Source organism: Coffea arabica, chromosome 5e (genome assembly GCF_036785885.1).
Source record: "Coffea arabica cultivar ET-39 chromosome 5e, Coffea Arabica ET-39 HiFi, whole genome shotgun sequence".
Taxonomy (NCBI): Eukaryota; Viridiplantae; Streptophyta; class Magnoliopsida; order Gentianales; family Rubiaceae; genus Coffea; species Coffea arabica.
Genome location: NC_092318.1, coordinates 3,423,481 through 3,437,062, shown reverse-complemented (window position 1 = coordinate 3,437,062; position 13,582 = coordinate 3,423,481).

The window sequence follows — 13,582 nt, the reverse complement described above, 5'->3', positions numbered from 1 at the left end:
TGTAGTTATTACCAATTTTCTATCAAATTTGGGACAACCTTTTTGAAGTTTTCTTGTGAGAGAATAAGTGAACTTTGCTGCTGAAGTTAAAGACTTTGTAAACTTTGCTTGTTCTTGTCGCATACGCGCCTACAAGTTTTTGGCACCTACAAGAAATCAGCTCTTATTGAGCCCCTTTCCCTATTTGTTTAGCATGGAGAAATAAGTTAATTATTTTCTTATAAAGGTATTGAAAAAATATAAAGGAGGGACTAAATCCATACTCTGTTCCTAAATTTTTTTGAATCTAAATTTATGCTTCCACGATAGAAATAGTATGCCTTGCACCGTCCGTTTACCTATTTATTTCCATTTTTCAAAATTTTTGTTAGTTTTACTCTATTCTAATTTATGTAAGCTATTGAGTGTTAGTCATTTTCCTAACAAACGTTTCATAGGTTTTGAGGTTTTTGGGTCTATCAATTATGTAATATATCAAACTTTACATAATTAGGTTTGAGTATGTCACTGTCTTCTTTGTTATCCTCTCCATAATGCTGTGTGGGTTTAATGATCAAAAAAGATAAACAAAAACAATATCATTTACTATAGCTACCGTAGTTGATTGGATAATGATTAGTATTGGAAATGAATAATGCTTGTCGTCTAGGATCACACCAAAGGAAAAGTGTATCTTTATTTCCACAAATAAAAATTTTTTAAAAAGTTTGGTAAAAGAAAAGTGTGACATTGTGAGAGTTAAATATTAGAGTAGTCTTGTCGATATTGTCACTTTGAAAGATTTATTTTGTTTGATTGCTCATGCTTGAACAGTTAAAGCCTAGTGTCATTTGATAAGAGGTTCCTAACTCCTTGTCCAATTCAAGAATCTCCTTTTGAATCTTGTGCTAGCAACTTGATAACCCAATGATTTAAATCTCATTCAATCAGAAACTTTCTACTTGACTTGATAAGGGGTAAATGATGTGAAAGTAAGTATAAGTGAAAGTATAAGTTTTGATAAGTTATTGCTTCTTTTCACAAAATCACCATCCAAAAATCATGGGTAGACATAAGAGAGGACTACTAGAAACCATAGCCAGCCAAGCAAAGCACCGGAAAGCTAACTAACAACTACCAATGTGCATAATACAAAGCTGAGACTGTCCGGCTACCAAACCACCGCACTACACTTTTGTCTACAGCTCATTAACAGCCCCTTTCTCGGGCATTTTGTAACGAGGGGATTGTACGAGGAGTTGATTGCCTAGATGAAAGACTCGCACAAATTACAAACTATTGGAAAGGTGAGCAGATAAATTTTTTGCATTTCCATTCTCTATTGCAACTACTATCTTTTTAAAAATAACATACAGAAAGCTTGGATGTTTTCTAGAAATCTGGTTTAGATATAATGGAGTATTGAAAACATCACAATGCAATGCTTTGGGAATCATTTAAAATGGCATGTACATGGTATGAAACTCAATTCATTGTTAGTTTCTTGTACTTATAATCTCAACTTCTTGTCAACTTCTTGTACTTAGCTTAAATTGGCATCTAAGCTCTCATGTGTTTGATTCTTTTACCTTTTATCATGCTGATTTTGTTTGAGTTTTGTTGAGTATGACTATTCATGCAAATTCAATGGTGTACATTTGTAATGGCATATTTTCTAATTGAAATCTGCTCTAATGCATGACACTTTTGTTTCAATGCAGTACAGTGCTGTTAAATGCTCATGAGAAAATGAACGAAAGCTTGGATTTTGGATATGCTTATGAAGATGGCTTCATTTTGACATAGATTGCTACCGTAGTCCATGTTTTTGTTTAGAGATTTAGTACTCTATTTTTGGATGGATAATGGTTGTTACTATTTGAGCTGATGTGGGATCAATACTTTAGTTTTTTGGATGGATAATGGCTGTTAAAACTTGAACTGATGTGGCCTTTGGGACCCATTTTGGTTGATGTTTGTTTTGATAAATTTAGAGATGTTTATGATCATATATGTATATATATATATTTCAGGGTCCATTGTGTGTTTAATGCTACCGTTTTTGGCATTAGATGTACTATAATTTTCTGCTATGGTTGCTAGAAATACTACTGAAGTAGGCTTTATATGACAAATTTCGGACATTCTAAATTTACCTCAGTGATAACATCAGGGAAGGTTGTCATTGCTGCAAATTCAACTAGTGACAACAATTCTTGTCACTGATGAACAGGACTACAAGTGACATGTGGAAGTCATCACTGTAGAGTCATAATTTGTGACGACTTTTGCATTATCTATGACAAAAATATAGGTGAAGTAGTGACAAGAAAAGTTGACAGGTGCCGAACCTGTACAATAATAAATTTCTACTCGAGAAAAATACAGATTTTGTATATAGCGGTGAGTAGGGTCGAATCCACAGGGACTGGGGATAATTCGTTTCTTCTAGAGTTCAAAGTATGGGGGGTTTTGGATTAAATGCTAACTAAATAAATTAACTGCAGAAAATAATTGATTAAGAGAAATAATTAAGGGAAAACTCTAGCCAAGAGTACACTTCAGAAATGGTTCAGGTACTGATCATTGATTCACAGATAATTCCACATTTATTAATAGATTAGTTATAGTTGTCATGCAAGCGATAAACAACCAACCTTTCCTTAATTTCTCGATAGTTAAGGTACGACCGTTAACTATTTCTCTAACCCAAAAACAACCCTAGGTACGACCGTAGATTTAATTTCTAGATTGCATTAATAATTAGAAAGGCCCAATCCTAACTAACAAACACGCTACGAGGGTTTGTTTAAGCTAGATCGTATGCTCCTCTGACATAAATTCAATTACGCCAGTTGCTACTAAGATAGAGATAACGAACAATTACGGATTCAATTACCTCTATTTAGCAAAATAGCCTATATGAATAATTAATTATTACGCACTAATCAATCATACATAAGGACTAAAACAATTAAAAACAGGAAACACATAAATACCAATAAATGAGGAAGCGATTAAAATAATTTCGATCTCACAGTAATTGTTGAACCAAGTCTTCAGTTGTCCCCTTGACTAGAATTAAGAGGTTAGTCCTCCATTAATGGAGAACAACCATGCGAAAGAGCTAAGAAAAGAAATCTAAAACTATGCTAAAAGCCTAAACTAAAACTATTGATTGATAAGAGTTCTCTGTACGTTTGTCTCCTTTTTAAAGTCAACAATGACTAAACCTTCTTATCCCTGTGGTCCCCGCTAGAATTGAGAATCAAACCAAAGGTGGGGCTCTACCGAATTCCTTGCTTTTAGTTTCCTATTGCCCGTAGGACTCCAATCTCCTAATCAGCAAAGGAAATGCAATCTCTTTGTAGCACCATGTGGGTCCGGTTGTTTGAAATCCCAATTATCTCCAAAAAGTCCCTCATTTTTGTAGTTTTCTGTTTCACTTCCTGAAATTGAGTCCAATACCAAATATAAGTAAATATTAATAATTAAAACAATATTTGGCAAGGATAAAGGGAAAAATTAACAATAAAATAACCAACAATTAACACCCTATCAATTCCCCCCACACCTGAACCATACTTGCCCTCAAGCATGAAAACAACAATTGAACACCGAAATTTAATAATGGCTATTGCTCCAACTACCGTATTGCCAAGGTACCCAGAAAAACATATATCAAGCATCACAGGTTAAAATCAAAGAAAAACCACCCGATTAGCTTCCCAATCACCAACTCCTCCAATTTAAAGCAAACTAATCTAAGGAAAAGGAATGGTTGCTCACATCTATCAGTAAATGGTCCAACTATTAATCAAAATCTCGACATTAAGATCACAAACCGGCAAGCTGACTTGTTCACATACTAACACAATCTTTATTTTTTTTTTGTTTTTTTTTTGTAGCAAAAGACTTAGTCTATAGCCCTTAGAGCCTTTTGACGCGAACTCCAACATTTGACAGATGGAGGAGCCCGGTTACTCAGCTCCAATCGCTACAGGACCACGCACTCATAGCAACTACTACCTTTTGACGCGAAAATCGACACTTTAGGTGAAGATCCCCGGTTACTCAGTAGTAACTACTAGCAGAGTACAGTCAGCTCTTATTTACAACCATACAGCACAATAACTAAAAATAACACAAAAATAACAGCAGCCAGCCTCAAATTTCCAAATATGGAGAACTAAAATTAATAACTGAACCAATTCACATAAAAAAAAATGCCAACTATCATTCCCTATGCCTAGAAAAGTTAACCAAAAATTGGAAAAGTCAAGCAATTACCGATATTTACCAGAGAGATGTTCATGAACTCAACCACATTAATTTAATATCCTTTTGTTAATAACACTTGGCAATAGCAGAATTAGAGACAACAATCCAACATCAAACTTGGTATTCAAATAAGAACTGACCACTAGGAAAAGAAAAGAAAAGAAAATAAATGAAAAGGGAGATAAATATCAAACTAAAAATAAAGGAAAAGCCTTTGGGAACTAAAAACAAAAATACTAGCACCCCAACTGATCCCCCCAACACCTAAATGACACATTGCCCTCAATGTGATAATGTAGAAGCAGAAGGAAGGAGAGGGGCGACGGTACTTCCCTGAAGTCATCAAAATAGGGGCGGCTCAAGTGGAAATTGTGGATTAACTCGCATCTGGAGCTGGTGTCATTCGTGGCTTCACCATGGACTCTAGATATCACTCTAAGCAACAAGGGACGACAATTGCCAACAAATAATGGAAGCCGGAAATTCAAAGCATTAACAATTTTAAAGCCAACCCAACGAATAAAATGCACAATTCAATCACCCAGAGGTTATACGAATACCCCAACACTAATAACAATTGCAATCAATGAGCACCTATGGTCCAAACGTAGTCAAATTCAGAATCAAGACAGTCCAAAATGCAACAAGTGTTCCAAAGAGCTTAGTAAAGGAAACCAAAAGGATAAAATGCTCCTGAGCAAGGCAATTAGAGGTAACCACTTCAATAAGCAAATTTAAGCATAACAGGCACCTCTTAATTTAACCAACAGCCGCAGCAAATTACCCACAACTCGACACAAATTATACAATTTAGACACAAATGGACCCAAAATTGTAACAACTGTCTCCAATTGGACAGTTAAATACCCAATTCAACCTGCTAAAATTAGCAATTGACCACAGAAATTGGCAATTCCTGCAACCACAGTTTAGGATTCGAAAAACAATTTAAGCACTAAGGATCAAGAAACTGTAAGCAACAATGCAACCAGTACCACTGGTGTATACACAGGGAGGATTTAAATCAAACAGCAGTAACTCAATAAATATCAGAAAATATCCCCACGTATGGCAGCAATTAAACCCAATTCCACTCAAAATCTCAACAAATATCTTGAGCACACGAGTTAAGATTTTCCATGGACTAGTTGATGGCGCCAAATAATCAAGCATTGATCGGAAATCTTCATCCACTCCTCCATCAAGAGCATTCAACAGTTCAAGATATTTGACCATAACTACTCTTAATTCATTCCTGCCATGAGACTCAAGAACTTCCGGTATAACAAAATCAATCTCATTAACAGAAATCATGGAGTAAGAGTTAAGAAAATGCGGGTTAGGGAATGGAGGTGGTGTCACCATATTTGATGATTCTTCACTGGATTCTTTCACTTGAATGGGTTGCGGTTGGGGTTCCATTTCTTCCTTTTCGGCTTCTTTTTCAACTGCATCTGTAGATTTCTCATTTTGACACTCTTGCATCTCCTCATCACTAGTCAAGCAAATTGCACTCTCATTTTCTTCTAGATCAACAATGGTTTTCGAGGGCAATTCTTCCATTTGAGAAGCCAATCGATTTATTCTGGATGTCAATAGACATAGTTGATCTGCCAGATAACTCATTGCATCCTTCATCATCTCATTCCTCATTTGTGTCTCCTGTTGGAATTGGTATGTATTAGTAGCTATTGGTTCAACTATTTCTTCAAGAGACATACCTGACATAGATGATGATTCTTGAGACTCATACTGCTGAAAATTCATTGGCCCTGTTGTATAATTATAACTGGAGTTATCCCACCATCCTTGATCATACCCGTTTGGATTAGGGTCGTACCATGTTTGAGACCAGGGTGAAAATTCTCCATAATTATCGAATGGGACACTCAGATTATCTTGATATTCGGGGTACATACCGGTTGAATGATCCCTGGCATAACAAATTTTACAGGTTGCAGCAGCCATTCTTTCTCTAATAGAGTTTAGTGCCTCGGCATATGCAGACTTAGCAAAAAAACTAGTCACATCGCCTTTCCCGGAAACAAAATCCAGTATATCACCAAAATACGAAGTGTTAGAAGCCATAAAAAAGAAGGGAAAAATAAATTAAAAATGAAAACAAGGTGAACTCGAAAAGAAACAAATTAATCTGACACCAGTCCCCGGCAACGATGCCAAAAATTGACAGGTGCCGAACCTGTACAATAATAAATACCTACTCGAGAAAAATACAGATTTTGTATATAGCGGTGAGTAGGGTCGAATCCACAGGGATTGGGGATAATTCGTTTCTTCTAGAGTTCAAAGTATGGGGGGTTTTGGATTAAATGCTAACTAAATAAATTAACTGCAGAAAATAATTGATTAAGAGAAATAATTAAGGGAAAACTCTAGCCAAGAGTACACTTCAGAAATGGTTCAGGCACTGATCATTGATTCACAGATAATTCCACATTTATTAATAGATTAGTTATAGTTGTCATGCACGCGATAAACAACCAACCTTTCCTTAATTTCTCGATAGTTAAGGTACGACCGTTAACTATTTCTCTAACCCAAAAACAACCCTAGGTACGACCGTAGATTTAATTTCTAGATTGCATTAATAATTAGAAAGGCCCAATCCTAACTAACAAACACGCTACGAGGGTTTGTTTAAGTTAGATCGTATGCTCCCCTGACATAAATCCAATTACGCCAGTTGCTACTAAGATAGAGATAACGAACAATTACGGATTCAATTACCTCTATTTAACGAAATAGCCTATATGAATAATTAATTATTACGCACTAATCAATCATACATAAGGACTAAAACAATTAAAAACAGGAAACACATAAATACCAATAAATGAGGAAGCGATTAAAATAATTTCGATCTCACAGTAATTGTTGAACCAAGTCTTCAGTTGTCCCCTTGACTAGAATTAAGAGGTTAGTCCTCCATTAATGGAGAACAACCATGCGAAAGAGCTAAGAAAAGAAATCTAAAACTATGCTAAAAGCCTAAACTAAAACTATTGATTGATAAGAGTTCTCTGTACGTTTGTCTCCTTTTTAAAGTCAACAATGACTAAAGCTTCTTATCCCTGTGGTCCCCGCTAGAATTGAGAATCAAACCAAATGTGGGGCTCTACCGAATTCCTTGCTTTTAGTTTCCTATTGCCCGTAGGACTCCAATCTCCTAATCAGCAAAGGAAATGCAATCTCTTTGTAGCACCATGTGGGTCCGGTTGTTTGAAATCCCAATTATCTCCAAAAAGTCCCTCATTTTTGTAGTTTTCTGTTTCACTTCCTGAAATTGAGTCCAATACCAAATATAAGTAAATATTAATAATTAAAACAATATTTGGCAAAGATAAAGGGAAAAATTAACAATAAAATAACCAACAATTAACACCCTATCAAAAGTCGTCACAAAATACTAATAGTTAGTGGCGACATTATCCTCGTCACAAAATACTATGAATTTGTGACGACCTAACTAAGGTTGTCACATCGACCCATTTGTGACCTAGAATTTGTGATAACCATGTGACAACAGAAAATTTCGTCACTGTTTCTTTTAAATGACGACTTTTTCGATTTCAGTGACGACATTTGGTGGTCACAATAGACTGATTTTCTTGTAGTGTAATTTGGTATTGTTATATCATTTTTCATTTTAATTTTTTAACCATATTATTCTTGACAATTGACAATAAATTCGCGTAGGGCTCTTAAGTTTTTAATTCTATCATACTAGATGAATAACTTCATAGATGTGAGTACTTGTATATATGAATAATTTGGTTAAAAGTCATGAATTGTATGCAGCATAAGCATGGATACCTTCATGTGTGTGCGCGCGCGTATATAATGTTTTTTTGGTCTTTGAAGTCTTTACCATTAAATTCAAAAATAAAATATGTAGTCACTATTAAATGAGAATTTCTTTTTTAAGTAACTTGAGAAAAATGAATCCAAGTCTTTGATTATTATCCAACACAAGAAGCCTCATTTCCGGATTTCAACATTCACAGCACACAAAAAGAAAAGGTAAAATCATGCATTAATACAATTCATTAGTAACTTAGACAAGGTACATGCCCTTATAAAAGTAGAGACATCTGAGGAGCAAAAATCACCTATTTAAATCTAGCTATTGCTTTGTAAGACCACTGAACTTTGACATACCCAGACAAGGGTATACCAATTCTGCAATTAGACACCACACGCAAGTGCCAACTTTATGGCCTGAGATATGAGAAGCCAGATTCAATGCTTCACCATACACAACCATACAACTGCATCACATTGAACCCTTGAGATTCTAACACTGTCTTTGCAGCTTCTTTGACCACTTGTCCTCTCACATAGTGTTTTCGACACACGGGCATGTACACTTCAGCCCCAGCGATTAGTTCTGTTTCAGTCTCCTCTTGTCTTTCTCAATGTAAAGAAAGCTTGTCTACCACAGGGCTCGCACCGAGCATTTAACTTGGTTACATAGTCCGCAAGGGGTATAACTTGAAGCACGGACCCAAAACTTCTCCTAAACAACAAAAGAGGGGAGGTTAGCAAAGGATGAAACTTCAAACCATCAGAAAATCAAATTTCAACATGTTTAAATAATACCCGAATCCATAAGAAAGGGAAAGCATCCGCCAAATCCATGTTGTCCATATCCAGATATCAAGCAGACCAGGTAACAACATTTCTATCTAAGAGCTTCTCAAATACAAGATGCTCTTCAAAGAGACTACTGCACTTGAAATACATATCCATGAGAGCACTATTAACTACAAGGTTTTCACCAATTTGGCACTTGATCCACAGAGCATGGGCTTGCCTGCCCTGTTCTAGTATTCCAAAAGAAGCACAAGCCCTAAAGACTGATGCAAAGGTATAGTGGTCTGGCATCAAACTGTTTTTACTCATCTTATGGAACATGCTTGAGCCCACCTCTTCCAAACCTTTCTGCACATAGCCTGCAATCATCGAATTCCATGAGACCAAGCTTTTCATTTGTAACTTACCAAAAAGAATATGGTCTAGATTAAGATCTCCTGCCTTTGCATATAAAACAACAATTTAATATTTAGATATTCATTGGGAAAACATCCAATGATTATCATTTGCCAGTGGATTTTTTCCCCTAAACTATAATCTTTCCTGAAGATACAGTCTTGCAAAAGAAGAGAATTTCTGATTCTACCTGAACCCCTGTGTGGCATAATATCCGAACAGCTTCCACTACTCTTCCTGAAAAACAGAGATCCTTCAAACTCTCATCCAACTAAAAGGCAATCTCTTTAGTATTGGCCTGAAAAAAGGGAATGTCATCAACGATGATTTAATTTGACCACAAGAACAACTCTCCTTCCCTTCTCCTTTGACGACCGCTGGGTATCTATATAATAATTAAGCTAATTCCATGACCAAATTTTACACTTATAAAATCCTAAATACCTCACACGCGATTTTCGCAGGTATACAAGTCGTGATTGAGTATCGGGTATTAAGAGTTGAACCCACAGAAAAGAATGTCAATTACTGATGGTTTTTGAACTCCTTTTGATGATTGAATTATTAAACCTATAAAAATATGAAATTTTCACCATTAAAATCTATAGAAATGCAATTTTTGAGACTTAAACCATAAAATGCATAATTTCACTAGAAACTTTAACTATAAAAGTAAATAAGACATACCAAAAGTAAATAATAAAACACACTAAAAACACATAAAATATGCATTTATCAAATTTCCTTACACTTAAACTATTACTTGTCCTCAAGCAATTAAGAATTACAATCCAACAATTGAAATTAAACATATGTGCAAAATTCAATTTCATTTTCTCAAAATAAGGTAAATAACCATTATGCAATCATTCAATTAAGTTCAAGTACTCATAATATCAAGTGAAGGAGAATATAATCACAATTTTAACTAGTTCAATTCAATTTCTCTTCCTTTTCCAATTTCACAAGCATATACTTCCTAAAGTCAATAAAAATACTTTCTAAACCCATGATCACCTCATTTCTCAGGTTCAGAGAGGGATTATATTCATATAACATAGCTAAATGTCTGTTCAAATTGTGAAAGTGCCTTTTGGCGCGAAGATTGATATTTTTAGATGAACATCGCCGGTTAATCAACATTTCACATTCTCAAGTTGCCTTACATACTATTAATTTTAGTATCGTTTTATGCAAAAATCGACATTTGTAAATGAAAACTCCCAATTACTAAATACAAGAACCATTTGAGTAGAACAAAATTATTTTCTTTTTATTTTTCAATAAACAAGATAAAACTAATATCATTCCCTCGAAAGAATAATATGAGAAGAGTATTGCACTTATTGACCATATTTATCACTTAACTACTCTCGAAAGAATAATATGAGAAGAGTATTGTACTTATTGACTATATTTATCATTTCACTATGTAAAATCAAGTAAAAAGAAGAAATTTCATCAAAATTGTAAAATTTATGCATAATTTTCTCCACTTTACATGGTATGCTTTTCTATAAATACATAAATTATAATCACATAATAGTCATCTTCAAGTTAAATGAGAAAAGAAATTTTCAAACCACATACATTTATCTCAAAAGTAAAAGAAATTTGAGTTACTAATGGCATGGAACTTGTTGTCTTTAGATAATATTGAAATAATTTGAAACCTTTTGGGGTAATTTTACAAATTTGAACAAGATTTTCAAAAAAAAATTTGGCAGAGTTTCCCTTTATAAATGGATGAAACTCCGTGCCAACAAACCCAAATTTGAAAAATTTCTTAGCACAATAACATTTCCAAGCATAAGTCCCATATTTTCAACCAACAAATCAATTACATATAGTACATATGATCTCAATTCTCCCATCTCCCCCATACTTAATATGCATATTGTTTTCAATGTATAAAAAGGAAAACCAAGATGAAGAAAAGAATACTCTCCTATTGATGTGATTGAAGTGTGCAAATATGAATTTTCAAAAAATGTCATAAAGTGTATGATCCATTTGCTGCAATTCTACAAAAAGGAAACTTCATGAGTTTCATTCGTAACCATTAGTAATAGAAACCTAAGAATTGAAAATGAGAAACAAAGGTGATAACAAAAGCATTAATAAATATAAAATGGCAATACATAACTGTAATTCATAACTCTACGCCTCTGTTTTGGTGTTGTACCCATATAAAATACACAAGAAACTACTCAAGCTACAATGAAATACTTCACTTCACGCATTTTGCCCTTCACATATTCAAAATTCTTCATCCAATCATGCTTTATATGAAGATTAAGCAATAAATTTCCATTTAAATGTATCATTTTCCTTTAATTAGATAATCTAGCCATTCTCTAAAGCTTACAAATTCAAATTCATGTGATTGAAGTGTGCAAATATGAATTTTCAAAAAATGTCATAAAGTGTATAATCCATTTGCTGCAATTCTACAAAAAGGAAACTTCATGAGTTTCATTTGTAACCATTAGTAATAGAAACCTAAGAATTGAAAATGAGAAACAAAGGTGATAACAAAGGCATTAATAAATATAAAATGGCAATACATAACTGTAATTCATAACTCTACGCCTCTGTTTTGGTGTTGTACCCATATAAAATACACAAGAAACTACTCAAGCTACAATGAAATACTTCACTTCATGCATTTTGCCCTTCACATATTCAAAATTCTTCATCTAATCATGCTTTATATGAAGATTAAGCACTAAATTTCCATTTAAATGCCTCATTTTCCTTTAATTAGATAATCTAGCCATTCTCTAAAGCTTACAAATTCAAATTCGCTAAAATTCATTATATAATGAATGTATATATGCAAACATCATAAACAAGTAACATTTTAACAATTTGAACTATTCAATTATACTTAATAACATTCCAAGGCCAAGTACCACATTGACCATAAAATAAGAATATGCATAAAATTAAACATTGTATAGATCATCACATTTCCACATTTGATCATCTAAACACGCTTAAAAATGTTAAATAAATATAATAGAACCTATACGAATCAACAAATATCATCACAAATTCACCGTTCAAAGTGTGTCAATAAACTCAAAAAATATGCAAATGGTGAATTTTAAAATATCAAGTTAAGTTCAAGAAATTTGTCTCAAATTGGTAGAGTGATATTTGGTGATGTAAATGATGTAAAAACTCTATGAAAATCATCCCAATTGACCTCCAATTGATGGATTTAGAAATGAAGAACCCTAACCTTAATCCTCTTTAAAACCGATTTTTGAGGCATTTTTCTTGGATTTCAATCGATTAAAAAGGTTCTATGAGGTCAAATGATGTTTGGTTGATGATTTCTTGGAAAGAAATTGAGGAAAAGTGAGATTCGTGAAAGTGTGTGAGTGTGAGAAAATACATAAGGTGAAAGAAAAGAAGAAGAAGGGAACAAGCCCGCGTTTTGTTTCTTTTTAAAACCATGCCAAAAAATATGAGCAGAAATCATGGCCTTGAGCCTGAGTTTTCTAGGTCACGTTTTCTGCGGGCTGAGAAAATGGGACCTAAGGTCGCGTTTTGGACCTTGTGTTTTCAGTGTAATTGTTGCAGAAAGGAAAATGAGACCTCTGAAAACATGGGTTGAAGCCACGTTTTATTGAGCCCACGTTTTCTTGCTGTAATTTTCTACAGAAATTTAGGAACTTTATGAAAATTGCACACTTTACCCCAATTGTTCAAAATTGTATTCTAGATCACTTTTTTGTCAAGATAATCAATGCATGCATATGTAAATTAATCAAAATATGCATTCTACCTTTCTTTAATAATAAAAACAACAATTACTCAAATCAAGAGGTGAAGTTTCTTGATCGAATTTTGCTTTTTTCACCTTATTTAGTCATCTTAGTTTCTATTTCCCAAACCTTCAAAAGAAAAATAACAAATCAATTTAAACACATAATTTAAATATAAAATCATACCAAATTAACATAAATTGCCAAAACACTGGGTTACCTCCTAATTAGCATTTTTGTTTATAGTCGTTGGTTTAACTATATAACCTCATTTTATAAGAAGGGCTTGTCAATGAATAATCCACTATTAGAGGACATGGTGAATCAATAAATGGTGATTTGATATCAAAAGCCACTTGTTCTAATAATATGAGAGGTGGAAAAGGCTTACCTAACTCAAATGATTCATAGATATTATCTTGAATGTGCATCACTTGAGTGCTCACCAAAGGAACATCTGTTTGCCTGTTTTGGGTTATAATAACTTTGGAGTTTACACTTTTAACACAATCCTCAAGAGCGGTTATATATGAATC